This window comes from Mobula birostris, chromosome 10 (assembly GCF_030028105.1).
Source record: "Mobula birostris isolate sMobBir1 chromosome 10, sMobBir1.hap1, whole genome shotgun sequence".
Classification (NCBI taxonomy): Eukaryota; Metazoa; Chordata; class Chondrichthyes; order Myliobatiformes; family Myliobatidae; genus Mobula; species Mobula birostris.
Window position 1 is genome coordinate 22,053,117 of NC_092379.1, and position 10,445 is coordinate 22,063,561.

At 43.1% G+C, this 10,445-nt stretch overlaps 1 protein-coding gene across 2 annotated transcripts in view; it reads right to left on the reverse strand.

Moving 5' to 3' along the window:
- LOC140203908 (uncharacterized) overlaps positions 1-10,445 on the reverse strand; it is a 62,186-nt gene that overhangs the window by 42,547 nt on the left and 9,194 nt on the right. Inside the window, exon 2 of one of the 2 annotated variants that reach the window (XM_072270044.1) lies at positions 2,517-2,682. The gene's annotated coding sequence lies outside the window, so the exon portion shown is untranslated. Of the gene's footprint in view, positions 1-2,516; positions 2,683-9,461; positions 9,958-10,445 lie in introns of those variants that run through there. The other variant, XM_072270045.1, reaches the window with a different exon arrangement.

Here is a 10,445-nt window from a genome sequence, read left to right on the forward strand (position 1 = left end):
CCATGTCATGTTGCGACCACAGAATAGATGGTAACTGATCTACCCTGTTATCTTTTCCCTGACCTTTCTCCTTTTACAACAGTGACATGTGCAGCTGAGGAATTACTTCGACCTCCTTTATAGTTCCTGTCATATCTATATCTACCATTATTTTGATGTAGTTATTGTCTCCCGATGCCCATACCTCCGGCATGATTTTCCTCCAAACCATTACGGTTCTAGCGCGTTTTACTACGGATCCTAGGTCTAGAGACTGGTATCCTTCATTCACCAGCAATGTTATGTGGGGCACAGCCTCCGGTATTCTATACCATTTCTCCAAGAAGGTATTCCACCTGACTTGTAGGGCTGCCCCTTGCTTTCCAATTATTATAGCCTCTCCTCTTAGGTGCTGCCGGGTACATGTCCCCTTGTGCCATCTCTCCTCTAACTCTTTACTGAGTCTCGTCAAAAATTACTGTGCAATGTAACTCAGACTTAGGCACTTCCACCTTGGGCAATATGGCCTGCACGCCCTTTTTCCATTTTTCCCAGGTTTCCCCGATCTGATCTTCTATGTCTCCTATCCAAAAAACATTAGCTTTCTTGATTTCCCGCACTAGTAACTGAGTATTCGCTCTTTCCACACTCAACCCATTTCCAGTGCATTCTAATTTTAATTCTAGTTTTAATAGTGCATCTCTGCCTAGCAAATTCATCGGGGTTCCTTTGGACACTAATACTGGCAGAACTATTTTTTTACTGCCCATCCCCAACCGTACTGGAGCTGTATATTGTGTTAACTGTGTTTTCCCCGAGAACCCTACAGTCTTAAAAAATTTTCCTGACATGGGAAGGTGAAGTGCATACTGTGGCTGTACACAGGTATACGTGGCTCCGGTGTCTATCATCATGGGTGTCAGTTGCCCTTCTAACATAACCTGAACAATGGGTTCCTCTTCCGCCTCCCTTGTTATCACTGGGTAATGTCCCTTCCCACCTGGGTTCTCTGGGTACCCCTAGCATCTTGCATAGGGGTTCACGCGTCCACCTGAGCCTGTGGGGGCTGGTCCTTGGCTAACCTGCGGTTCCCTTCTCATCGGCCCCTGTTGGTACGTGACGGGCCATAACCTGAGTGGACAGTCTCTTCTCATATGTCCTGGCTGGTTACACCCCCAACACAGCCCCTCTATCTCTCTCTCTGTTTTTCCCCTTCAAAGAACTCCTCTTCTCTCCCCTGTCTACACTCTCTTATACCCTCATACTCATTACTTGACTCTTGCTCTTCTGATAAATCATCTTCTTTTTCAGCCTTTTCAGTGTTGTGTTCCTATAACAGGAATTCCTCCTGAATTTTCCTCAGCCTCAATTCCTGCAACTCTTTGATACGCTCTCTTATTATCTTACTTTCTCGTTCTACTTTTTTCTTATCTTCCTGCATCTCCTTCCACAGTGCCCCTCTCTCCTCCTCATATTTCCTTCTTTCCTCCTCGGCCTCCCAGACTTTAAACTTTCCCTCCAGTTCTAGTTCTCCTGTTAATACAGGGCACTGTTTAAGAGTCTCCTTCTCCTAATAACGGGGAGGGGTTTCTACATTTCTCAGGTCTGGGTATAGAGTCGGCTCTTTATTCGGTTTCTCCTGTGATTTACCAAACTGCTTTTCTTGTTTCTCAGTGTCTTCTTTACTTGCTATTGATATTCGTCCTTTCCTTCTCAATCTTTCTCCCTCCATCCTAAAGAGTTTTAACACTTCTATCTCCTGTTTTCTTTTTTTCTCCCTTTTTCAGATTTATCTCTTGGTTTATAATTTTTAGTCAGCGCCTCCATTTCCTGACATAAACTTACATCAAATGTTCCTTCTTTCGGCCACTTCGTGACCAGCTTTTTGGTTCTTTTTTCCCATTTTTCTGAAATTTCCACGATCTTACCTTGACACACCGGGAATATTCTACTCAATATTTCTACTGCTGTTCCTTTCCCTGTCATATTGTTCTTCCCCTTTTTAAGGTATTCTTGGCGTCTCATACCAAAGTAATACTATTTTCTGTTACCTATTTTCTTTCTAGCCTTATGGTTTCTTCTCACCCGCGTCTAAATTATCTACTTAAGCTATCCTTATCTTTTATTCTGTTCTGCCCGTGCAGACCCCTTTCTCGGGCAGTATCTGCAGAACCTTCTTTTTGCACCTCGCCTATTCAGACCCTTAACTTTTCTTAAGGCGGTATTCATGAGGATTTTCTCTTTTCTTTCTTTCCCTGTCCGTTCAGACCTTCGTCTCGTACGAAGCGGCATCCAGAGGGACTTACCAACAGCACGTGGAATTTTCCTCACTTAACTTCTTATTACTTTATTCATACTTACCCCCCTCACTGCAGTGTTCTTGATTAATCCTCCGAGCCTCCTTTTTAACCCTCAATTCTGCCAGATTCTTTGAATCGGAGAGACCCTTCGGCAGTTGTTTCACACTTCTCAGTCCCCGAGATCTCCCCAAAAACCAACAGAATTCTTAGTCCAAATTGTGGCTAAGAAGCACTTACCTTTGTTCGGGTGCACTCTGAATTCTGTTAGCTCTGTGGAGGTCCCCCAGGGACCGGGAAGCGCCCTCAATTTGCTGTTTCATTCTTCCACGGGTCTCCTCCCGATCCTGCTCGACTACACCAGTTTTGTCGTGGTTTTACAAAGGACAAGGAAGCGCCGAAGATTCTTCAAGAGATGTTTAAACTTTAATTTGCAAAGTAAAGCTGAGACAGACAGTGGACTAGGCTGTGTAAGTCTGTCACTGACTGTCCATTTTTCGTTTTCACACAACATTCTTTATAGCCCCCTTCTGCGTTAACAGCATTACTCTAGCTAATAAATCAATTACTCTTATCTCTCTTGCTTAGCTACATTCGTTTTTCTCGAGGGGTTAAGAGTACACAGGTTTCATTCAATCGTTATATCCCAAATACCACAGCAATCCCACACACTCAGTAACAGACACTTAATGCATTGTAAAGGCGTGGTCAATATCTGAATAAACACCGGATACGCAATAAAAACATACTTAAAAGAACACTTAGAAAACAGAGTTAAAATGTTTTCCCACACTCCAAGACCTGTCTGTTCCACAACACCCTTCAGGACCCTATTGTTCACTGTGGAAGTCCTACCTGGTTTAACTTTTCAAAGTATTACACCTTGAACTTCCCTGTATATAACTCTTTTTGCCACTTTTCAGTCCACTTATTCAGCGGAACAAGATCCCACTATAACTTTGATAACCTTCACTCTTGACTTTACCACTTATTTTTCAGCGGACTACAATCAGTGTGAGCGGTCATTCACTGGGGATACAGCGCAAGGTTTAAAAAGAGCTCAGGTGTTTTCAGGACTTTACAATGGTTCATAACCAGCACAAGATGTCATTCGTTGGTGATGCAGTGCAAGGTTTAAAAAGAGATCAGATGCTTTTGGAACTTTATGGTGGGCTGCAATCCATGTGAAAGGTCATTCGAGGGTGACACAGTGCAAGGTTTAAAAAGTGCTCAGGTTTTTTTGGGACTGCAGTCAATACAATCGATTAGGCACTCGGCAGGGATGAATAAAAAGAAGCAAGGTGAAAGTGGAGTGGCCATTGTGTGAGTGAACAGTGTTAGAGTGGTCAGGTTTGATGAAACAGGCTTCCTTGAAAACTGGTTTGGGCAAACACAGTTCTAAGTAAGTTAATAGTAAGCATATTTTTTCTGTTAGTACACAGCCAGTTCTCTGACAATGGGTCCAGAGTTAATGAGATGTTCCTTCTGTAAGATGTGGAAACTTTGGGAGGCCTCCTGTCTCCCTGAGAACTACATCGGCATGAAGTGCACTGGGCTGCAGCTCCTCAGAGAAATTGGGTTAAGGAACTGGAGCTGCAGCTTGATGACCTTTGGTTCAAATGGGAAAATGAGGAAGTGATAGATAAGAGCCACCGGGAGGTAGTCACCCCTAAGTTGCAGGAGGCAGATACTTGGGTGACTGTCAGGAGAGGGAAAGGGAATAGGTAGCCAGTTCAGAGTACCCCTGTGGCCATTCACCTCAATAATAGGTATACTGCTTTGGATACAGTTGGAGGGGATGACCTACCAGTGCGCAGCCACAGCAAGATGTTCTCTGGCACTGAGTCTGTCCCAATGGCTCAGAAGGGATGATGGGGGTGTGGAAGGGGAGTGCAGCAGTTATTGACTATGGAATCCCCTGAGGAGCAGACAGCAGATTCTATGGATGTGAAAGAGACACACAGATGGTGTTGCTTCACAGGTGCCAGGGTCAGGGACGTCTCGGATCAGGTCAGGAGCATTCCAAAGGGGGAGGGTGAACAGCTGGAAGACATGGTATATATTAGTACCAAAGACATAGGTAGGAAAAGGGAGGAGGTCCTGAAGAGAGAATATAGGGAGTTAGATGGAAAGCTGAAGAACTGGACCTCCAGGATAGTAATCACTAGATTCCTGCTTGTGCCATGCACCAGTGAGGGTAACAATAGGATGAGTTGGCAGAAGAATTGGTGCAGGGGCAGTGTTTCAGATTTCTGGAACATTGTGATCTCTTCTGGGGAATGTAAGACCTGTACAAAAAGGACAGGTTACACCTAAACCGAGGGGGTCCAATATCCTTGCAGGCAAGTTTGCTAGAGCTGTTCGAGAGGGTTAAAACTAATTTGGCAGGGGATGGGAACCAGAGTGATAGGGCTGAGGATGGGGCACTTGAAGTCATGTGAAAGTGTAACAGGGGCCAAAATCAAAATGAGTGATGAATACAGGACTGAAGGTGTTATATTGGAATGCACACAGTATATGGAATAAGGTAACACTCACAACACGCTGGGATACATGCCAGTCCTGACGAAGAGTTCCAGCCCGAAACGTGGACTGATCTTTTCCACGGATGCTGCCCGACCTGCTGAGCTCATCCAGCGTGTTGTGAGTGTTGTTTTGACCACAGCATCTGCAGATTATTTTGTGCTTATATGGAATAAGGTCTTGTAGTACATTTAGAGAGTGGCAGGTATGTCGTTCTGAGCATCACTGAGTCGTGGCTGAAAGAAGATCTTAGTTGGGAGCTTAACATCCAAAGATACACATAGTATCAAAAGGATAGGCAGGTAGGCAGAGGGGATGAGGTGGTTCCGTTGATGAATATCTGTTATCTGTCAAGTAGGGGACCGTGCACAATCCTGATTTGATGGAGACAGACGTGAGAGTACGGAGGAACATCTGGAAATCTTCTGAAATTCCCGCTTCGCTACCATTGCTACTGTGTGGTAACCAGAATCGCGGGAGCAGAAGGCCCCAAAATCCACGGCTTTGCTTGTTTCAGTGGCCGGGGCGAGTTTGAAGGCGCTTGGCAGAGGATGGCGCTCAGCAGGCTGTATCGGAGGGGCTGGTCAGAGGCTCGAAGTTGACTCAGGAGTCGATCGACTCGGGGACTTCTGAGACTTTTTTTTACCGTGTCCATGGTTTGTTCTTCATCAAATTATGGTATTGTTTTCCACTGCTGTAACTGTATGTTATAATTACGTGGTTCTGTTAGTGTTAGTCTTTGGTTTGTCCTGCTTTCTGTGATATCACTCCGGAGAAACATTGTATCATTTCTTAATGCATGTATACATTTCTAAATGACAATAAAAGAGGACTGAGTGTTCTCATAATCTAAAAAAAAATGAAATCAAATCCCTATAAAGAGGTGCCATAGTATGGGAAGATGTAGTATCATTGTAGGCAGAGTTATGAAACTGCAAGGGTAAAAAGATCCTAATGGGAGTTATTCACAGGCCTCTGAACAGCAGCCAGGATGACGGCTACACATTACATTGGGAGACAGGAAAGTCATGTAAAAAGGGGAAAGTTACAATACCCATGGGGATTTTAATATGTAGGTAGATTGGGAAAATGAAGATTGTGCTGGATCCCAAGAGAAGAAATTTGTAGAATGCCTATGAGATTGTTTTTAGAGCAGCTTGTGGTTGACTCAAAAGTGGAACAGGAATTCTGGATTGGGTGCAAGGTAATGAACTAGAATTGATTTGGGAGCTTAAGGTAAAGGAGCACTTAGGAGTAAGTGATCATAATATAATGAAATTCAGCCTGCAGTTTGAAAAGGAGAAGCTAAAATCAGTATTACACTGGAGTAAAGGGAATTAAAGACACATGAGAGAGGACCTGGCCACAGTTGATTTGAAGGGGTCAGTAACAGGTGTGATGGCAGAACTGCAATGGCTGGAGTTTCTGGGAGAAATGTGGAAGGCACAGAAAAGTTGCATCCCAAGGATGAAGAAGTATTCTGAAGGGAGGATGAGACAACATAGCTATCAAATGAAGTCAAGGACAGCAAAAAGGAAAAGACAGGGCATATAATATAGCCAAAACAAACAGAAGGCTTCCTATCTGGCATGTGCTATATGTAGCTTGCACTGTTATGACTGTTGGTACTGTGTTTTACACCTTGGCTCCGCAGAAATGCTGCTTTGTTTGTCTGTATTGATGGGCATTCATGCCCAGATGAATGATAATAAATTTGAACTTAAATTTGAAGGCAACTATAAAAGGAGATAAAGACAGAAGAGATGAAATATGAAGGTAAGCAAGACAATAACATAAAAGACGATGCCAACATTTTATTCAGATATGTATCAAGTCAGTGAGAGACCAGAGTGGATATCAGACCACTGGAAAATTGTGCTGGAGAGGTAGCAAAGTGGGACAAAGAAATAGCAGGTGAACTTAGTAAATATTTTGTGTCAGTCTTCACTGTGGAAATCACCAGCAGAATGCTAGAAATGCAAGAGTGTCAGGGGGCAGAAGTGAGTGTCATTTCTATTACTAAGGAGAAGGTGCTTGGGATGCTGAAAAGTCTGAAGGCACTTAAGTAGCCTGGATGAGATGGACAACACCTCAGGGCTCTGAGCGAGGTAGCTGAAGAGACTGTGGAGGCATTAGTAATGATCTTTGAACAATCACTAGATTCTGAAATGGTTCCAGAGGACTGAAAATTACAAATGTCACTCCACTTTTAAAGAAGGCACAGAGGCAGAAGAAAGGAAATCACATGCCAGATAGTTTATGGTTAGTGCAGGCACAGTAGTTAATGGTTCGTACAGACTCGGTGGTTAATGGTTAGTACAGACTCAGTGTGATGATGGGCCTGTTTCTGTGCTGTGTCTCTCTATCTGCACAGGAAACAGTACAGACCGAGTACGGAAGCCCTTGTAAGTGTCCCCGGGACTAACCATCAAGAGAGGTAAGTGTGACCCCACTGCAATCTGAAGGGGAATGCAGACCTGAATCCCCAGTGATTGATGTTCTTTCCCAGACACTGTCTACCTCACTGTTTTCTGATTTTATTTTCTGCACACTTGCACATTCTAATACAAAATGTGACTTCCTTGGGACTCAGCCCCCGTTCATCATCAAGAACTTTTGTGGCTCATTTGTGGACATGGTTGGTCTGCAATGCAAAACAATTGGACAATTTTATCCAAAAGCAACCACTTGCATTTACAGTGTGGCCTTAATATAGGAAATCATCAGAAGGTGTTTCACAGGAGCATAAATGAGACGTCAGGTCATAGAAGGAGAGGGAATGGCAGGTGAGGAAGTGTCTGGTCAGAGGAGGAATCTGGAAGCAATGCCTCAGTCCAATAGGATGATGTGCTGAAATGGTTTGCACCACAATTTACTCACTCACTGAGACGTCAGACACAGAGAGATGGAAGAGTACAGGGAACCGAAATGACATCCATAAGATAGATTTAAATTAAAGAGGAAGAGAAAGACACAGTACTGCAGGTTTAAATTCATTAGAATGAATCTGTGGGCTTTGTAGAGGAAGCCCCTCAGACAGAGTAATTGACAGTAGGACTGAACTCCCATATGAAGGAGAGTGAAAGGAAACTCCAGAATAATTTTAGAATGATTTCATGGCAAAAAATCAGTAAAGTTCATGTAAATTATTTAATTCATTTATTTATTGGCAAACAGTATAGAATAGGCCCTTCTGGCCCTTCGAGCCACACTGCCCAGGAAACCCGATTTAATCCTAGTGTAATCACAGCACAATTTACAATGACTAATTAAAGTACCAACTGGTATGTCTTTGGACTGTGAGAGGAAACTGGAGTACCCGGTGGAAACCCACACATTCTCGGGGAGAAATTACAAATTCCTTACAGGCAGCGACAGGAATTGAACCCCAGGTCACCTGCACAGGAAAGCATTCTGCTAACCACTACACTACTGTGGAAGTGGAATCTGGATAAAGTCACTCAGAGACCGTATAAGTCCAAATTCTTTATTTAAAGCACCCGGGGCTTACTCAGTTAGTCATCCAAACAGGAACAGTCCACCAACTAACTCACAATTCCCCTTACAACATGGGTATATTCATTCAGATACCCCTACACATGACAGGCTGGAGTCAAACTTATCTGCTACATGACATTCCTGAAAGATAAATTACAGAATAGGCAAAAGGTCTCATACACAGAACAGGCTGGTCTTATCTCTGCACCAAATTGCACAAGGACAAGGACCCTGAAACACTAGCTGGCTAACTTCGAGAAGAAATATTGATCAGCATTGAATAGCACATCTGTCGATCATCAACGGATTCTTTCAGAGAAAACAGCCTGCTATGCTTAACAGACCATGTTAACCCTTTACATACTTCACCACTACCATGCCGCCCTGAATGCTGAGTTCCCCAGCCTATCTGATGGATTCATTGATCAAAACTTAAACTTGAGTTGGGTCCTGATGTTTTTGTAACCCAGAGTTCTTCAGCAGTCAAGAAGGGACATTAAAACCCATTGCTTATGACTGTTGAATACTGGTAGCAGACATTCCGTTAACATCCCATTGCTTAAATTAACCAGTGAGATAGTCCCTATTCGAGCAATGTGACACCCGCCACTGAAACTGAGAGTTTACAGGAGATACACTGGCAATGGCAACCCACTGAACAATTACATGTATATAGGTAATTATTTAAAAACAAACAAACATAAAAAAGTTAAACTACAAGCCAAATAACAATCATACAGTCCAATCCAACAACTGAAAGGGCAAAATTCCCCAAATAATAAGGTAGTATCATCACACTACCCTCCTCAGCACAGTTATTTGCAGGTATTGTGAGATCTATCAATCAGAATTGATTCAGAGTTTAAGGAGACACAAATCCAATTCAGGTAATGTTATTTTATTTAAGGTAAACAGAAAAATCAAATAGCAAGCTACTGGTCCAAGGCTCTTATAGGAATAAAACTACACATTTTATTGTCCAGATGTCAGAAAGAAAGGTTTAGTATATATATATGTACTTGCAGACCTCATCAGCTGACAAACTTTCAATGCCAGATTATTCATCCTCCCTGAATACGCAGGTTTATTATCCTTGATCTTCAGGGCCTGAGAGTTTTCAGGTCAATAATAACCCCCCACCCCCCAGCTCCCACAGTGATCCACAGTGATTGTTGTCTGTGTTGCTGTTTCAGTCTAAACTTGATTCACCGGGCAGCCTGCGTTCTCATCAGCAGACATCAGCTCCAGTTTGTCACACCGGGACTCTGCCCATTGATGGAATGTTGACAAGGCAGTCTGTGACGTCTTTTAGTTTCTCCTTATTTTCCACTTTATTGCTGCCAATTCACAATCATCTGATCACCTGAACTACAGTCATCAGGATGGACTTCTGTGCTCAGTCTGAGAAAACACACTTTCAGTTGTTGGTGGGAGTCTCCCAACTGCTTCAGAACATAAAATGCAGGTGTACATACATTTGAACTGCTCATTCCTATAACGTAATCAATAAATCAATCAGTAACAGTCAATCATCATTACAGTGAGCCTGTTTCTGACATGTGACAAATGCTCTGTAATGAGGAGAGGGTCTTGCTGTCTCTGCATATTTTCCCCTTTGGTTTTGATTCATTTTGTCTCATTCTGTGTGGTAAACGTGAACCTGTTGGTTGGTGCAAAGCACAACATTAGAATTGTATTTCCATATGTAAAGCAGTGTGTTTATTCTTTTTAGTAACACAGCTCCACTGGGAGGGCCCCCTGCTCAAATTAAACCTGCCTGTGAAACCTGAGAGGAAGTGTAAGGACTGAGTGTTAATGTTATCGCAGAGTTTCAGACATCTGTCAGCTATTAATAACAAATGTTACTGAGCTTCAAGTAAACCTACAACACAGAACAGTACAGCACATGAACAGGCCCTTCAGCCCATGATGACTGTGACAACCACAATGCCCAATTAATCTAAACCGAACTATCTGCACAGAATCCATATCCCTCCGTATCCTGAATGGTCTTGTGCCTTTTCAAATGTATCTCAACTGCACTATCATGCTGATTCACCACCTCTCCTGCCAGTGCATTCCAGGCACCTATCACTCTCTGTGTAAAAATATAACCCACAAATCTCCTTTGAATGTTACACCCCTCAC